Consider the following 18,507-nt stretch of genomic DNA (forward strand, 5'->3'; position numbering starts at 1 on the left):
CTTCCGGGTGGTCCAGTTTCATCCCACAATCCAAAGATGTGCAGGTTAGATGAATTGGCCAAGCTAAATTGCCCATAGCGTTCAGGGATGTGTAGATTAGGTGCATTAGTCAGGGGTAAATGTAGAGTAATAGGGCAGGGGAATGGGACGGAGTGAATTACTCTTTGGAGGGTCAGTGTGGACTTGTTGGGCCAAATGGCCTGTTTCCACACTCTAGGGATTCTAAGATCTATTGCAATAACGTATTCTACAGTTTTAAGGTATGAAATGGTACAATAGTCTCATACATCATGAGTAGACAATTCAGCCCCTTGAACCTGCTGCCATGTGATACAATCATGGATGATCTCCTCTGCCTCAACTCTTTTCCTGCGCATTCTCCATAGCACTCGATTTTCTATAGTGAAAAGCTAATCAGGGTTTATTTGAACTGCTAGAACTGCAAAAGTTGAAAAGAACACACCAAATGTGTGGTTAGTTTCAGCAACCCTGGTTTAGGAGGCTGTAAAATACAAATCTGAGTTCCCATGACTCATGGCTATCCACTGCTTGAATGGTCATTATTTTCAATTACTGTAACTACTTTGGTATGATCTTTAAACAATCAGACTTAAACAAAACATCTTTTGTAAACTAGTGACGAAGTAAAATTTTGATATAACTTAATTGCTACATTTGGTGGCCACCTCAGTCTCATCTGGTTCTGCTAGTTGCTGTTTAGTGACATGATAATACATTCTTATCTGGCCTTGTACTTTACTTGCCACAGAAGTAGACTGATGGAAACTCAATAGCATGCAATATTGCATCTTGTCAGCTACAGTTACAAAAAGCAAATTAAGACAGATATTGGAATCCTGAAATAAAATGTTAATGTCAGAGATACACAGCAGGTCAGGCAGCATGTGATAGCAAAATAGAGTTAATATACGTATCATCAGAAGATGAAAGGTCAAACTGAAATATTAACTATGTTTCACTGTCCACAGATGTTGCATATTTAGAATATCTCCAATTTTGTCTGTTTCACTTGTTAGACACGTAATGCTTTCTGCTCTCCTATGGTTAACAGTCCTCTTTAATATAGTGCTTCCACATCTTAGTTATGTAGATGCAGTCACAAATGTGGTGAATGCACAATGTGGTAAGATTGTGTTCCAACTCACAAACAGCACAGCTTTTTGAAGAAGTAACAAAGAGGATTGATGAGGGCAGAGCGGTAGATGTGATCTATATGGACTTCAGTAAGGCGCTTGACAAGGTTCCCTGTGGAAGACTGATTAGCAAGGTTAGATCTCATGGAATACAGGGAGAACTAACTATTTGGATACAGAACTGGCTCAAAGGTAGAAGACAGAGGGTGGTTGTGGGAGGTTGTTTTTCAGACTGGAGGCCTGTGACCAGTGGAGTGCCACGAGGATCAGTGCTGGGTCCACTGCTTTCTGTCATTTATATAAACAATTTGGATGTGAACATAGGAGGTATAATAAGTTTGCAGATGACAAAAATTGGAGGTTTGCGCACACAGCGAAGGAGGTTACCTCAGATTACAATGGGATTTTGATCAGATGGGCCAATGGACTAAGAAGTGGCAGATAGAGTTTAATTTAGATAAAAGTGACATGCTGCATTTTGGAAAGGCAAATCAGGGCAGGACTTACACATATAATAGTAAAATCCTGGGGAGTATGACTGAACAACAAAATCTTTGAGTGCAGTTTCATAGTTTCTTGAAAGTACAGGCAGATAAGATAGTGGAGGCAGCGTTTGGTATGCTTTCCTTTATGGGTCAGAGTATTGAGTACAGGAGTTGGAAGATCGTGGTGCAGCTGTACAGAACATTGGTTAAACTACTTTTGGAATACCATGTGCAATTCTGGTCTCCCTGCAATAGAAAGAATGTTGTGAAACTTGAAAGGGTTCAGAAAAGGTTTACATGGATGCTGCCATGGTTGGAGGGTTTGAGTTATAGGAAGAGGCAGAATAGGTTGGGGCTGTTTTCTCTGGAGGGTGAGGGGCTGAGGGGCGACTTTATACAAGTTTATAAAATCACGAGGGACACAAAGGCCTTTTCCCCCCAGGGTTGAGGAATCCGAAACTAGAGGGTAAAGGTTTAAGGTGAAATAGGAAAGATTTAAAAAGGATCTAAGGGGCAACTTTATCATGCAAAGGGTGGTGTGTACATGGAATGAGTTACCAGTGGAAGTGGTACAATTACAACGTTTAAAAGGCATCTGGATGGGTACATGAATAGAAGGGATTTAGAGGGATATGGGCCAAATGCTGGCAAATGGGACTAGATTAATTTAGGGTATCTGGTCAGTATGGATGAGTTGGACTGAAAGGTCTGTTTCCATGCTGTGCAGTTCTATTACTCTAAGAACACCCTCCTTATGAGTCACTTTATTCAAATCATTCAAGAATCATGCAAAATCTAACAAAAACTATGCAATCTCCCTACTCATTTATAAGAATCAAAGTCAAAATGCATAATGCCATGATACATAGATTAGATTCAGAAAACATTATAAGGCTTTACAATACACTAATGATCAAAACAGCAATGATTCCAACTTCCAAGAATAAAGAATGGAATAGCGATAAAAGGAGAGGAAACAAAATTGGGGACATGATTGGAATAAACACCAATGAGTCTGTTAACACTGAAATTTACTTTTCAGCTTGACAGATAGAGGCGGTCTTCTTCATGTATTCCATTCCTCAGCAAACCCCTTCAGAATTCAACCACCATTCTGACAACGCAACATTCCCTCAAACACTTACTGAGCTAGATTCGGCTCAATTGTCTGCTGCAAATGTCAAAAGATAAGAATGCAATGGATGGAATCAAGCTGGCATTTTAAACCTTTACCGTTATTGTGACATAGCCATTTACATCACAGTGATGATTCTTAGGAACAAACAAAATATGGGCCGGGTGCTGGCAGGTGGGACTAGATTGGGTTGGAATATCTGGTCGGCATGTTGGACTAAAGGGTCTGTTTCTATGCTGTACATCTCTCTGATTCGATGACTCTAAATCTTACAAGTGAAACTTAGACTGGTTACAAATGTCAACTTTATTACCTTAAGAGAAATCTGAGAGTTATGAGTACAGAGATAACGGAGATATCCACACACTGTTCTGCTATACTTTATGTGAAAAAATCTAGTTAAATCCTGTCTCTCCCATTCCAAAATGGAGGGAATCAGGTTCCACATGTTTACCTTTAATTCAAGCTCAAATCAGATCTCTGATGCAATTAGATCTGATTGTTGGATAGCAAAATGAGTCAGAGGCATGGATGGAATATTTACAAGAAAGAGCATTCCATTATTGATAAAGCAGTGTATTCCCAATTATTTTCTAGTGGCACAATGATTTGTAGTTGGTGTGAGATATTGTATTCTAGGTCCCCTTACTGACCCAGGACAACACGGTGACTCAGTAGTTAGCACCGCTGCCTCACGGCACCAGGGAGCCGGATTCAATTCCTGCCTCGGGTGCACATTCTCCCCGTGTCTGCAAGGGTTTCCTCTGGGTGCTCTGGTTTCCTTCCACAGTCCAAAAGGTGTGCAGGTTAGGTGAATTGGTCATGCTAAATTGCCTACAGTGTTTAGGGATGTATAGGCACAAGGTGCATTAGTCAGGGGAATGGGTCTGGGTGGGTTACTCTTCAGAGGGTTAGTGTGGACTTGTTGGGCCAAATGGCTTGTTTCCACACTGTAGGGATCTATTATTCAACCCACTAGGGGGCTGACAAGTGCTACATGTTTATTAATTCATAACTCCTTTACTAACCGACTCTCAAGCAAACACCACGTTCACATTTCATTCATTCATTCATAACTCCCTGCTATAACACGATTCTGTAGTATAGTCATAGAGATGTACAGCATGGAAACAGACCCTTTGGTTAGATGCCTATTTATGGGCAGTTTGGGACGGGTGAGTTCCCCTACTCAGTGCTATTGGCGCTTTATATGTTGATTTGTTTTCTGGTTTTTGTTGTTTTTTATTTTTAACAATTTTGTATGTTTGTTAGGGGTTTGTTAGGCCTATCGGGGTGGCAGAAGATTGTTATGGAGCATATTCCCCTGGATTTTCTCACAAATATGGTACACCACAAAACTGAGAATTTTTACAAGACATGGCAACCCTTTTTGAAATACCTGGACACAGATTTATCTGCCTCACTAACAAGGGGTTTTATATAGCTGTAACGATTGTATTTCATGAGTCCAATATCCAGGGAGGAAGAACTGTGAATGTATGAGTGTTTTGTTTGGCTGGGCTGAGTTTATTACTATTTATTTGTTTGTTGTTAGTTATTTATTTAGTAAGTTAAATAGCTAGTTTAGGTTTTTTTTAAAATTTTATACTTCTCTATATATGTTTATACATTCATATAGGAGGGTGGGCTGAGGAATTTTTTTTATTATTTGGGTTTAGTTTTGTACTATTTTTGTACTGTTTTGAATTGCATTGTTTTGTATTTGATGTAATATTTGAAAACCTATTTTTTCTTAATAAAAATATATTATAAAAAAAGTATCGATTCGAGAGGACTCAGGAAATCCCTGATGGATTCAACCTGTAAGCCTCTGTTGGTTCGTCCTGGACATCATACTATGCAGTAGTCTGGAATATAAAACTCTTACAGACAGTTTAGTTTAAATGATTGATGCCATTGGTAAATAAAGGCAATGTTACACTATAACATAGATACCGACAAGCCAGGCTTGAGCTAAGGTTTAAAACCATTAGCTGCAGAGCTCTCTTAGGTTACTCCCCTTATCGCTGCAAACAAGCTGTCTTTATATAGAATTTGGTATTTAAATTACAAAAGTGCCACATGTCCATAATCAGATAAGCAGCAATGAAATGGCAAAAGTTTGCAGAGGAAGAGAAACTCATTGATCGATCTGAGTAAGCTTGACTAATTAAGCTACATTCACATCAAGGTGGAGAATCTTGATCCAGCCAGGCCCAAATGGCTGATTGCTTTGGCTAATTAAGCACCCTTTTAATAGTATATCATAAGGAGAGACTACACTAAACTATGTGGAAAAAGTCATGAGGTAATCTCGCTCAGCTAACATGCCCAGTACCAAAATGGCTTTTGTTTTAAAAAACATCTTAGATTCCCAAAATGCAAATTAAGTTCATACCATTCCCGGATACGACACACAAACATTCAATCCATGACAAGCCAGTGTTCACTCAGATCAGCCTGCCAAGAGTTCATCTTTCCACCAGCTTCTGTCCTGTCTGTGTCTTTCTGTTTCACTTGAAACCTTCAGTCAATGAATGTAATTTATAGAAGAATGTTTTCTCTCTCTCACTCACACATGAATATCTTCCAACTTCCTTACTATGTCAGTTTCAGCCTTTGTGTTTTCCTAGCCTGTAAGGGTAATGAAACATTCACCTTCCTGAACAGTCAAGATTTAGGGAGCTGAGCTTCATCAATTCAAATCTGCTCAGTGTGGTATATATGAAAATCTATTAGGATTGTTCTACCACATGCATATTCCACTCAACTTATTAAGTTATTTTCCTACTGATTATGAGTTTTGTTAAGAGTCCTCGATATAATCCAGAATTTTAGTTATCAGACATCCAACTGTGAAATATGTATAATCTTCCAGCCTCCGGTGTGAGAAGGAAGTACTGCCACACATTCCATATGTGAACAAATGTTATCACCTTATTTACACTGATAACAGATGCCCCCGATTCTTCTGAACAAATGGGTCACCCTGTTGGAGGTGTGTCAAATGTGAGGCTACATGCTTTCTCATCTGGACCTGAATGTTCAGAGGAGCTGGAACACCAAGTTTCCACCAACATGACTCTAGAATTTCAAGGCTAAATCATTTGAAATAAAAGTGGGAAAAAGGATAGCTCAGATACAAGTATAGAACCACCACACTTTGCCCCAACTCTGCTCTCCCCACATTCCAAGCCTCAGTATTGGATCCATCACTTTTTGTAACTCAGATTAATTTGGATTCAGAACTCAAAACAATATTCAAATAAACAGCAGCTTGAGTATTACAGGAGGAGTTTTACAAAATATCACTGCACATCCTTCCTGAAATCCCAATCCAGTCCCGACCCCAGCCATAGGTCTGTTCCTATCATCATCCCAGCCTCACTTTCCAGCGATTGGCCCTAATGTTCCCCGCAATTGTTTTTATCCTCAAGCCCAGAGGTCCATTCTTTAGCTACTTCTCATTCCTATACCTAAACTTGCACTCTGGTCCTGCGTGGGTTTCATCACATGGCAGATGTTGGTCAGTTCAAGTAATTCTGAATTTACTTGCAGTAACTGAAATCAGCTTTGAGATGGAGGAGCCTCATTCAATAAAGGTTCTGCACAGGGTTTTCTTTTCATATCCTGTATTTAGTGATGCATTTTATTCTAAGTTATGCCAGTGAGGAATTCATAGTGCTATACATGAATAATGCCAAACCTCAAATTGATTCTTCTGTGCAAGAAACACCCAAAAGAATCCACGTCTGGCCTTAACTTCAATTCTTATGATTCACTGAAAGCTATGATTTTCAGGTGAATTGTAGAGATAAATAATAAAGTTATTCTACTTTTCTGATGTCCGAGTTATCGAATGCAAAATAGAATGCAATTTCCTCTTGCATACCAAATTTTGCAAGATAAATCAAAGTCCAAGTTGGTCAGGCAAGTCACAGCATGATGTTGTTAGGTGGATCCCATGGCAATTTCCAAAGCCTGCACACTAAGTGGCTTGATCCACCCAGTCAGTCAAACTGGGTTTTTTTCAAAATCCCTTTTGTGGAGGTATGAAGCTTTTTCATGGATCCTTTGAATGAAGATCACGGTTTTTATCAGGAGCTTTTACAAATGGAGCACTTAGCAGACTTTTACTACATAGACAATTAAAAAAAAGAACAGGAGTAGGCCATCATGGCTGATCATCCTACTCCTGTTTCCACTTTCCCATAACCTTTGAACCCTTGAACGTAAGAACTATAAGCTAATTCCTTCTTGAAACTTGTTGATGATAGGTTGACCTCAAGTCAGTCCAGACATCGTGACGTGTGTCAAAATCTGCACTGGTCATGGTATTCACAGAAAAATGTGCAAAATTTCAATCAGATAGAATGGGTCCTGAAGGTCAACTTGGATTGTTAGCTTTTGGGTTAATTTGCAGGAAATGAAATGGCAAGGTGATTAAAAGTGAAATGTGTTTATAATTAGAGCAACAAAATGTAAAAGCTAGGTGATCCAAGTGCTAAGATAGAACTTTGAAAATGTCTCAGCTACAACAGCAAAAGCATTTCTGACAAGACTCTTTTCTATGGGAACAGAGGAGATTTGCTGGGATGTTACCTGGGATAAGGCAGTTCAGTTATGAAGAGAATTTGAAAAGGCTAGTACTGCACATTGTCACCAACTTCTCAAAGTGAGTATGTTTGAGATGCAAGCAACTTTGTTTTGAAGACAGATTTGCAGCTTTGGAACAGTGACAGTGGGACACTGAAGTCAAGCGGCTAATGCAAAGCATGCAGGTTAAGACAACTAAAACCAACGTGGATGATTTTAAACAGTAACCCAAAAAGGCTGCCACTTCCTGAAAGATTTAAGAGTTGGGGACAGGAGCAATATAAATTGAGAGATCTGCATTGCTTCCTAACTAATACTGCTGGCGCTGAGCCAACCAGATTGTTCAAGCAACGCTTATCCAACAGATAGCCTGCAGGCAAAGTACAGACACTGAAATGCCCCCTTTCTCCTCTTCATTATTCATATACATTATTCATAAAAACATATTTACATACAAACATAGTCAATGAAGCAGTTCAGTTCTGTAGAGTAGCAAAAGAAACAAACACTGGAGTTTGACTCTACTCTGCAAACAAACAAAGGCATCTCTTACTTACACAAGACTATACTTACACATATTTGAGGTATCAGTGGGGTCCAATAACTGAATGGACCGCCATTGTACTTTGGCTGAAAGACCTCAGATGGTGGTCTTTCCCCACTGTGCCTTGGTGGAAGCTGCCCCAAGCTTTACTGTGTCTCTCAGCACATAGTCCTAGACCTTGGAGTGTGCTGATCTGCAATACTCCGTCAAGGTCAACTCCTTGTTCTGAAAGACCAACAAATTTTGGGCAGACCAAAGAACATCTTTTACCAAGTTGATGGTCTGCCAGACACAGTCGATGTTTGTCACAGAGCGTTGTGATGCTGCTGCTCCTTTGTCCTTGGTTTTTCTTTCACAGGGGTCATAAATGCACAGCTGCCAAGAAATCTGGCGTGGATGGGTTTTAGGGCCAATTTGATTATAGCTAACAGGTACTGCCTCAGGCAAAGGCATTCGAGTTTTAAAAAAATAACTTGTACAATGAAAGGGGAGTGGCCAGCTCTCCTCGCTCAGCTTTTCTCTGGTTCGGTTTGGTTTTAGCAAGCAGTCAAGTTTTGATGCTGCTGGTTCAAGAAACAGCTCCATAGAAAAAGGTGTTCCATGCTGAATCTCTCTGCCATCTCACTGTCCTGAGACTGTTTGATTTTACCTTTTATTTTTGCAAAGGGGTGTTTTTAGGGATTGTTGCAAATATTCGGAACTGCATCATTAGGTTGGGATAATCTGTTGGGTTTTCGGATAGGTTAAGTTATTCTGTGTTCTTTTGTTTGTATTTCATTTGGTAATCTTGCAAATAAATTCTGTTTTGTTTAAAAACAAGTAGTTGGGCCAACTGCATCACTCCTGGAATATCCACCTTGCACCAACTTGAAACAACTCGCAAAGTTAGCCTCTGGGCTACTTCCTTGAAATGTTTTGAGGGGGTCTGGCCTGGTCCATAACATCCCAGGGAATAGACAGTAAAGCGCAGAGTCTTGTATAACGGAGCTGTTCAGGACAAACCTCGACAAAAACCACTGCATCTTTCTCCAGACTTTCTTTGCAAAAACACATTCCTGAGGCGATTGTTCAAAATACAGACAGTGCGTAACTGGAAGATTTTGCAAAACACTACTGCTCCGATCAAAGGCCACTTATCACCGAGGTTCACAGCTGACTGCTGAGCACAGTGGCTCAGTGGTTAGCACTGCTGCCACACAGCGCCAAGGAGTCTGGCTCAATTCCACCCTCGGGCAACTGCCTGCGTGGTGTTTGCACATTCTTCCTGTATCTGTGTGGGTTTCCTCCGGGTGCTCTGGTTTCCTCCCACAGTCCAAAGATGTGCAGGTCAGTGGATTGGCCATGCTAGATTGCCCATAGTGCCCAAAGATGTGCAGGATAGGTGGATTAGCTCGGGGAAATGCAGTGTGATAGAGTAGGGTGGGTCAGGGTGGCTTTTCAGAGGGTCGGTGTGAACTTGATGAACCAAATAGCCTGCTTCCACAGGTTTTACAATTCTACGACTAATGAACCAAACAGCATCAAGTGTCAGATAAAGTGTTTGTGACTGGAAGTCAGTGCAGTGTACGTGATTCAACTTAGCCCAGGTCCTGAAGTGGCAATCAGTCTGCAGCATGACATTTGGGATGCTTTCAGAGAGACACTGCTTTTGCTCAGAGGCGAATGCGTCAGGCTGCCAGGGGTGGGATGGGGTGGGTGACCAAATGGAAGTCGAGTATGTCATCACAAGAGGGTTCATTCTGTAGAGGTGGGTGTTTCAACGAGGGACATGGGGGAAATGGGTGAATAATGAACTGGACTGAGCCAGACTATCTACTTATTCTCTTCCTAAACTCTCAGCCCCCAGAAAAGCAATCCTTAAATGCAGGTTCATAAGCTATAGGGGCAGAATTAGGCCATTCAATCATAGCTAATCTGCTCCTCACCCCCATTTTTCTGCCATCCCTCCATATCCCTTCAACCCATTACCAATTAAACATCTGACTAACTCCTTACATTTACTCACTGTCCCATCATGCACTGCCTTTTGGGATAGTAGATCCCACAGATTCACAACCCTTTGGGAGGAGTTTCTCCACAACTCGGTTTTAAATTTGCTCCCCCTCATCCTAAGACAATGACCTCTCGTCCTAGAATGCCCCAAAGAGGAAGCATCTACTCCATGTCTATTTTATCCAAACCTTTTATAATCTTGAATACCTCAGCTTGATCTCTCCTCATTCTTCTAAATTCCAGAGAGTATAGGCCTAAACGGTTCAATCTGTTATGTATGAATTTTAGACAGAGGATTCCAATACGAAGTGAAACCCTGTACACATCTGGCAGGATCCTGATACACTTGTGAAACTCTATGCACCTGGCATTTGAAAATAACAACACTCTGAGTCAGATATATTTGCTTATGCCCTTCTGATAGAGAGCACTTTCAGATAAAGTGCATTGAAACACTTTTTTGATTCATCTACAGGATATGGGCTTCTCTTGCCAGACCAACATTTGTTGCCCATCCCTATTTGCCCAGAGGGAAGTTAAGAATCAACCACATTGCTGTGGGTCTGCAGTCACATGCAGATTGGATAAGGTAAGTATGACAAATTTCTTTCCCTATTCCATGTGATCTCACCTTGTTAGATATGTCTATGAATAGGAAGGGTTTGGAGGGATATGGGTCAAATGCTGGCAAATGGGACTAGATTAATTTAGGATATCCGGTTGACATGACACAGTTGGACTGAAGGGTCTGTTTCCGTGCTTTATATCTCTATCACTCTATGACTCTCTTCACACGACAAACCCCTCATCTCTGGGATCAACCGAGTGAACCTCCTTTGAACTGCCTCCAATGTCACTCAATCTTTTCTCAAATAAGGGGACCAAAACTGTGCACAATACTCCAGGTGTGGTCTCACAAATATTTTGTATAGTTGTAACAGTACTTCCTTACCTTTATATTCTATTCCTTTAGCTATGAAAGCCAACATTCTATTTGCTTTTTTTATTACCTACTGTACCTGCATGCTAGTTTTCTGTGACTCATGAACAAGTATACCCAGATCCCTCTGCACCAGAGCAAACTGAAGTCTCTCCCCATTAAGATTATCAGTTGCCTTCGCATTTTTTTTGACCCAAATACATGACCTTGCACTTATCCACATTAATCTCCATCTGCTGCATTTTGACCCACTCTCCTCATCTATCTATATCCATTTGTAAGGTTCTTATTTCCTCAATGCCATTTACTGTCCCGCCAATTTTTGTGCTGTCCGCAAATTTGGCTATAGAGCCTCCTTTCCCTGTATCCAAGTCGCTAATGTAGATTGTAAATAGCTGGGGTCCAAGGACTGAACCCTGCGGCACCCCAATACTTACATCTTGCCATTCAGAAAAAAAGGCATTTATCTTGACTCTGCCTTCTGTCCATCAGCCAGTCATCTATCCCGGCTAATAAATTACCCCATATCCCCTATGATCCAACTTTGTAATTTAACCTTGTTGTGTGGCACCTTATCAAACGCCTTCTGGAAGGCCAGATAAATTACATCTATAGCATCCCCATTATTCATCTTACTTATTACATCTTCAAAAAACTCTAGCAAATTCAAACATGATTTGCTCTTCATAAAACCGTGCTGACTCTGATGGATAGTGTTTTGACTTTCCAAATGCCCTGATTTTGCTTCCTTGAGTCTCTCTCGCCCTCTACTTCCACTTCTTGTCCAAGAAACAGGTTTTACCAGCTACTTGATACTTCCTAATAGTTATTTTTGTTAGTCATTTACAGGAAGAATGAATGCTCAGGCTGAGCGGTACTCACTTCTGTTCGCCACTATCAAATGCATACTGCCAAGGCCAATTTGAAGTTTCCAAACCAGAGGTAAATGAAGTTCAGGGTTAGATAATCAACTCGATGGCACAGCTCAGTTCTCTCCACCTTTTCTTGTGATCAGCACATGGTACTGAGTCCGAGTTTTTCTCTCTGTCTACCTCCAATTATTAATCAAGAAATCATAGGTTTTACAAGTTCTCTCCACTACTTGATACTTTCTAATAGTTATTTTTGTGACTCATTTAAATGGTCAATTAATTGGTTTGGCCTTTTTTCCTGAAATCCATGCTTACCATTATGGCAATACTTATCTTTTGTGAAATTTGGTCATTAGCCCCTAGCGTGAGAGAAATTAAAATTAATCTCTCTACCACCATCTCCTCATGCAAAAAAGGCAAGAGAACTCCGGTTTAAACTGAGAATTAGGACTGAAAACTTATATCCGTAAACATAAATACTGTGAAACTTTCTCTCAAAGAAAGAGGGAGAGGTATTTTGTTGTTAAACCACTAGCCGCAAACAGATTTCCGTTCTTTGTAGCGAAATAAAGGATCAAAATTTTTCCACCTTTAGAGAAATGCATTGGAAGTTCTTTGAACGAAACATTATTTGAGCAGTATATAAGTCCGTAGTTTTATGCCCATCAACGTGAACAGGAAACCGTTTGCATTAAACGGGCAGAGGATGGCCTCAGGAATAAGGCAGATGTGACGAGAGATCAGAATGATGGAGCATCAGCAGAACAAAGAGGTACTGTAGATAAGATGTCGGGCAGCGCCTGACCAAACAATTATGACCATTTCACTCCACATTAATTCTATAATATTTAAAAACATTGATTGCAATCTATTTGAAGTGTCAACCTTGCTACTATAGCCCAAACTCGCAGATGAAAGACCAAACACAATAGCTTTGGTGCAACTCAACTTGTCAGAGGTGCTGTATTTTGCATGAAATGGTAAAGCATGCTGCATGTTTAAAAAGGTGCCATGGCACTCTTAGAGAAGCAGAAATGATCACCCATGTTCCAACCATCATTTGTCCTTCAACAAACAAAATAATCCTGATCGTTCATCAATGCTCTTTATGAACAGTGTGGCCAAATAGGTTACCAAAGCAACAAAGACCATTACTTCAAAATACATAATTGGCTGGAAATCACTGACATGAAAGAGCAGGCAAATTCTTTCACTTGTTTGATCCATTCCTGATATAATCTTAAACTAATTTTCCAACTGAGATTGGATTAACACTCTAAGCCAGCAACGTCGACATTATCTGACTGAATAAAACGAAAGTGACAAAAGGAGGTAGGGATTCAGATTCTTAGATCATTGGGATCTTTCCTGGGGCAGAGGTGACGTGCTCAAGAGGGGCCTGATATGCCTGAACTGGAGTGGCAAACAATATTCTGGTGGGCAGATCTGCCAGTAATACAATGGAGGGATTAAACTTGACTGGCGGGAAAGGGTATCCTCAACAGCAGGGAGGCAAATGCGAGGCTGGAAGGAACCACCCAATGACTGGAGGAAGAACGCCTTACCTTCTACCTTGGGACCCTTCAACCACACAGCACCAACTAGTTTCCTCTTAAACTGTCCTACCTGTACTTCCTCCTTCCCTCCTATTCGCTCCAACCTCCACTCCAACCTATCACCATCACCCTCCACCTGCATCCACATACCACCTTCCCAGCTACCTACCCCCTAGCCTCACCCCCACTCCTATTTATCTCTCAGCCCTCTTCCTCCCCCAGACTTTCCTGTTGAAGGGCTCATGCCCAAACGATTGACTCTGCTGCTCCTCAGATGCTGCCTGACCTACTGCGTTTTTCCAGCACCACACCTTTCGACTCTGACTTTCCAGCATCTGCAGTCTTCACTTTCTCCCAGAAAAGAGGCGGCATCGCTCAGGTAGGATCAATGGAATCTCTGGAGGAATATATGGGATACGGGAGTTTACTGAAGAAGGAAATCAGGAGGGCGAAAAGGGGGCACAAGATAGCTTTGGTTGAGAAGATTAGGGTGAATCCAAAGAGAGTCTTTAAGTATATCAAAGGAAAAGAATAACTAGAAAGAGAATAGGACCTCTCAAGGAGCAAAGTGGACATGTATGTGTGGAACCGCAGGAGATGGGCGAGGTCCTCAATGAGTATTTCCCCTGTCTTCATCATGGAGAAAGACGACTTGGGAATTTGGGTTCAGTCCATGTTGTAATAGAGGAGGTGTTGGATGTATTAGAATGTATGAAGGTGGATAAATCTCCTGGTCCTGAGCAGATATGTCCAAGGTCACTACAAGAGGCTAGAGAAGAAATTGCAGGGGAGGGGGGCCTGCCTGATATATTTGGATCATCATTAGCCATGGGTGAGGTCCCGGAAGACTGGAAGGTAGCAAATGTTGAGCCATTATTCAAGAAGGGCTGCAAAGAAAAACCTGGGAACTATAGACTAGTAAGTCTAACATCTGTGGTAGGTAAGTTACATGAGAAGATTCTGAGAGATGAGATAGACATGCATTTGGAAAGACAGGGTCTGATTATGAGTAGTCAGCATGGCTTGGTGTGTGGGAGATCATACCTCACAAATTTGTTAGAGTTCTTTGATAAAGTGACCAGGAAGATTGATGACGGCAGGGCGATAGACGTAGTCAATATGGATTTCACGAAGGTCTTGATAAGGTTCCACATGGAAGGTTAGATTGCATGGAATCCAGGGAGAGCTGGCAAATAGGACACAAGTGGCTGGACGGTAGGAAGCAGAGGGTAACAGTGGAAGGATGCTCGTCAGACTAGAGGCCTTCAACCAGTGGTGTGCCTCAAAGGTTGGTGCTGGGCCCAGTACTGTATTATTTAAATCAATAATTTGGATGAGATTGTACAAGGCATGATTAGTAAGCTTGCAAATGACACGAAAATAGGTGGTATTGTGGACAGTAAGGAAGGTTATCAGAATTTGCAGCAAGATCTTGATCAGCTGGGGAAGTGGACCAAGAAATGGCAAATGGAGTTTAATATTGATAAGTTCCTTGAAAGTGGAGTCACAGGTAGATAGGATAGTGAAGACGACGTTTGGTATGCTTTCCTTTATTGGTCAGAGTATAGAGTACAGGAGTTGGGAGGTCATGTTGCGGCTGTACAGGACACTGGTTAGGCCACTGTTGGAATATTGCGTGCAATTCTGGTCTCCTTCCTATTGGAAAGATGTTGTGAAACTTGAAAGGGTTTAGAAAAGATTTACAAGGATGTTACCAGGGTTGGAGGATGAGAGCTATAGGGAGAGGTTGAATAGGCTGGGGCTATTTTCTCTGGAGCGCCGAAGGCTGAGGGGTGACCTTATAGAGGTTTCTAAAATCATGAGGGGCATGGATAGGATAAATAGACAAAGTCTTTACCCTGGGATGGGGGAGTCCTAAAAGAGACCTAAGGGGCAACTTTTTCACACAGAGGGTGGTACGTGTATGGAATGAGCTGCCAGAGGAAGTAGTGAAGGCTAGTACAATTGCAGCATTTAAAAGGCATGTGGATGGGTTTATGAATACGGAGGCCTTTGGAGGGATATGGGCTGGGTGCTGGCAGGTGGGACTAGATTGGGTTAGGATATCTGGTCGGCATGGAAGGGTTGGACTGAAGGGTCTGTTTCCATGCTGTACATCTCTATGACAATGCTAGTAACCACCCAAAAAGAATCAGCAACTAAACAAATCAGAAATGAGGAATACGTCAATGTAAACTCAGTAGGGAACCACTGTGATATCTGAGAAACGTTGATTCAACATGAGCATGTAGCAAAATTTATCAGCAGAGCAAGAGGAATCTTACAATCAGCATATTCTGAACTGATTTACCAAAAACTAACTCTTTCCATTTTCAAAGCCACCTAATTTTACATCAGACAAATAACCCATTCTCTCCCCGCCTGCAGTTCTACTGCTTTGTGCATCATGTGAGCCACAAGAACCCTTGGTCCAATACTGAGAGAATTTTAAAATTCTCACAATGTTCAAATCCCTCCACAGCCTTAACTTGTAACTACACCCTGGCCTACGAGAAATCTGCAGTCTTCCAATCTTGGTGCTTGCACATTGTGAATTTTTTTTTACTCCTCCACTAACAGCCATCCTTTAATCTGGTTCGGCAGCATAAACTCTCCTCCCGAGTTTGCCACTTTGCTATAATCGTTCAGAAACTCTGATTAAGCATTTAGACCACTATCCTTGGGTAGTAAAGCACTGAGAAATAAAGCACTTAGGAAGCACCCTGCAACATTTTAAGATGTTAAAAGCTATAAAAAATGAAAGATATCACATTGCAAATATTTTGAATAGTTTTCCTTCACATTGTGCACATTCTAAAATATCAGGTCCTCTTGTTTAGTGAAATACTTCTCCATTCTCGATACCTCTGCCCTTGCCCTACAGTGCCCCTGCCCCATTCACCACCAGCAAGGCTGATTCCTCCTCTTCCAGCTTTCCTCTACTCTTACCACTTTCCTGCATGGCTCCAATTCTCAGAGAAAGTGAGGACTGCAGATGCTGGAGATCAGAGCTGAAAACGTGTTGCTGAAAAAGCGCAGCAAGTCAGGCAGCATCCAAGGAGCAAGAGAATCGACGTTTCCTGAAGAAATCGAGGATTCCTGAAGAAGGGCTCATGCCCGAAACGTCGATTCTCCTGCTCCTTGGATGCTGCCTGACCTGCTGCGCTTTTCCAGCAACACATTTTCAGCTTGGCTTCAATTCTCCCCCACAATCCTTTAAACTAGTTCAACCACCTATGTAAAATACTAATAACAGCTTAATAATTTATTGCCTAAATACCCCAGAATGCACGACATACAATAACAGGCCTATTAAAATTTGAAGAGTGAGCCAAGATCAGAACTGAGAATGCATCATTTATCTAATTCGTCCAAATGAACCATGCAGAAAGAGCTGTTTTTATTGCTTAGTTTCACATACTAAGATTAGCGAACCTGGTTGTTGTTGTGTCGCCATCGTCTTACCAGACCATAGGGGCTGCTCTCTCATTAGACAGAGAAGCGACTGGTGGTGATTTGACCTGAGGGCCACCAGACCCCAGGCAAGGGAAGCAGTTGAGAAGGAGAGTCCTTTATGGTAACCTCAAACCAATGATGGGAATTGAACCCATGCTGTTGGCATCACACCGCTATGTAAGTGAAGGGAATGAAGGGCTTTTGCCAGAAACGTCAATCTTCCTGCTCCTCGGATGCTGCCTGACTTGTTGTGCTTTTCCAGCACCACTCTAATCTCAACAATCCAGACAACTGATTCCCAGCGAACACAGTACCAACTACAAGTAGGAAGCTGCTAACACCAGGCCATAGCGCTCGGATCAAAGTAACACAGTTTCTGTGGCAACATCAGTTCTTTACCTTGGACTCTGGAAAATTCCCATCTCCAGTATCTAATGAAGTATCAGACCTGGATCTTTCCTGATCACATTAAGCTCTAAAGAATGTGTTTAAGTCACAGCATTCTGATCTGCAGATATTTACTTCAATTAAACTGGTGCTTTCCTGCTTCATTACAATCATTCCTCTGGTTCAGCAGATTAAACAGTTCAAGCTGGACAGCAAGTAATACTTATATACTGCACCCAGTTGATCATATGCTTACTCTCCAAGCAATGGTTCACCTGTTAAAATCATCTCGGATAAGTTTCCCTTCTTTCTGAGAAGATCAGGCAAGGTGGCCAAGAGCTTGGTGAAAGTTGTTTTCAAAACAAGTTGAGGTTCTATGGTGGCATCTCCAAGTGTCGGCCCAACTAAACAAAAGGGTTAGCCACAGGTGAGGAGGGAGAATGGGAACTGGTGTACTCAATATGGTCCAATCATAAAGTAAAACTGCTTATCACAGAAGTTACTGGAACACCAACTCCATGCCTGGCTTTGGAAAGTAATTGTTTAAAAATAAAATGGAGTAAAACTTCCCTTTTAAATACTGAACGGTATGACAGAAATTTACAGTTTTACAACTATTTTCCTTGTGTATGGATTACTTGCTCCATTTGTGCATTCAGTGAGGATTCCACTTCAGTAAAGTTAGTTGCCACAGTCCAACAGGATCATAGGGGCTGCTCTGCCAGTAGACTGAGACAACTAGTGGTGGTTTAACCTGAGGGTCATGGTTGAGGAGGAGACTCCTTCATGATAACCTCAAGAATTGAACCCATACTGTTGGCATTACTCTGCACTGCAAGCTAGCAGTCCAACCAACTGAGCTAACTGACCCCCCCCATCCCAACTACAACATTACCTAACGGGTTGCAGACCACATAAAACATTCTGAAGATGAAAAAAAGAGAGGTTGCAATAATAGTATCGTTCTATGTGATATGAAAGATGACGGCTTCAGTGCTGAAGAGGCTACTAAATTAAATGCCTTTCCTTGCAATGACATGCTATGCATTACTCCCAGTGTTAGAACAAAACTCTTTCCTGATCAATTCACTTTCTCACCTTTTAACATTATTTTTCCCTCAAGAAAACATTCACAATTACAAATGCAATGTCTAAAGAGTGTGAATTTAATATGGAGATAGTGCCAATTATTGACTTAAGAGTTATAGAGTCATAGAGAGGTACAGCATGTAAACAGATCCTTCAGTCCAACCCCGTCCGTGCCGATCAGATATCCCAACCCAATCTAGTCCCACCTGCCAGCACCCGGCCCATATCCCTCCAAACCCTTCCTATTCATATACCCATCCAAATGCCTCTTAAATGTTGCAATTGTACCAGTCTCCACCAC

General features: G+C 41.5%; 1 protein-coding gene across 1 annotated transcript in view; it reads right to left on the reverse strand.

Moving 5' to 3' along the window:
- Positions 1 to 18,507, reverse strand: part of fam3c (FAM3 metabolism regulating signaling molecule C) — a 45,107-nt gene that overhangs the window by 22,678 nt on the left and 3,922 nt on the right. The window lies entirely within an intron of this gene.

This window comes from Chiloscyllium plagiosum, chromosome 19 (genome assembly GCF_004010195.1).
Source record: "Chiloscyllium plagiosum isolate BGI_BamShark_2017 chromosome 19, ASM401019v2, whole genome shotgun sequence".
Taxonomy (NCBI): domain Eukaryota; kingdom Metazoa; phylum Chordata; class Chondrichthyes; order Orectolobiformes; family Hemiscylliidae; genus Chiloscyllium; species Chiloscyllium plagiosum.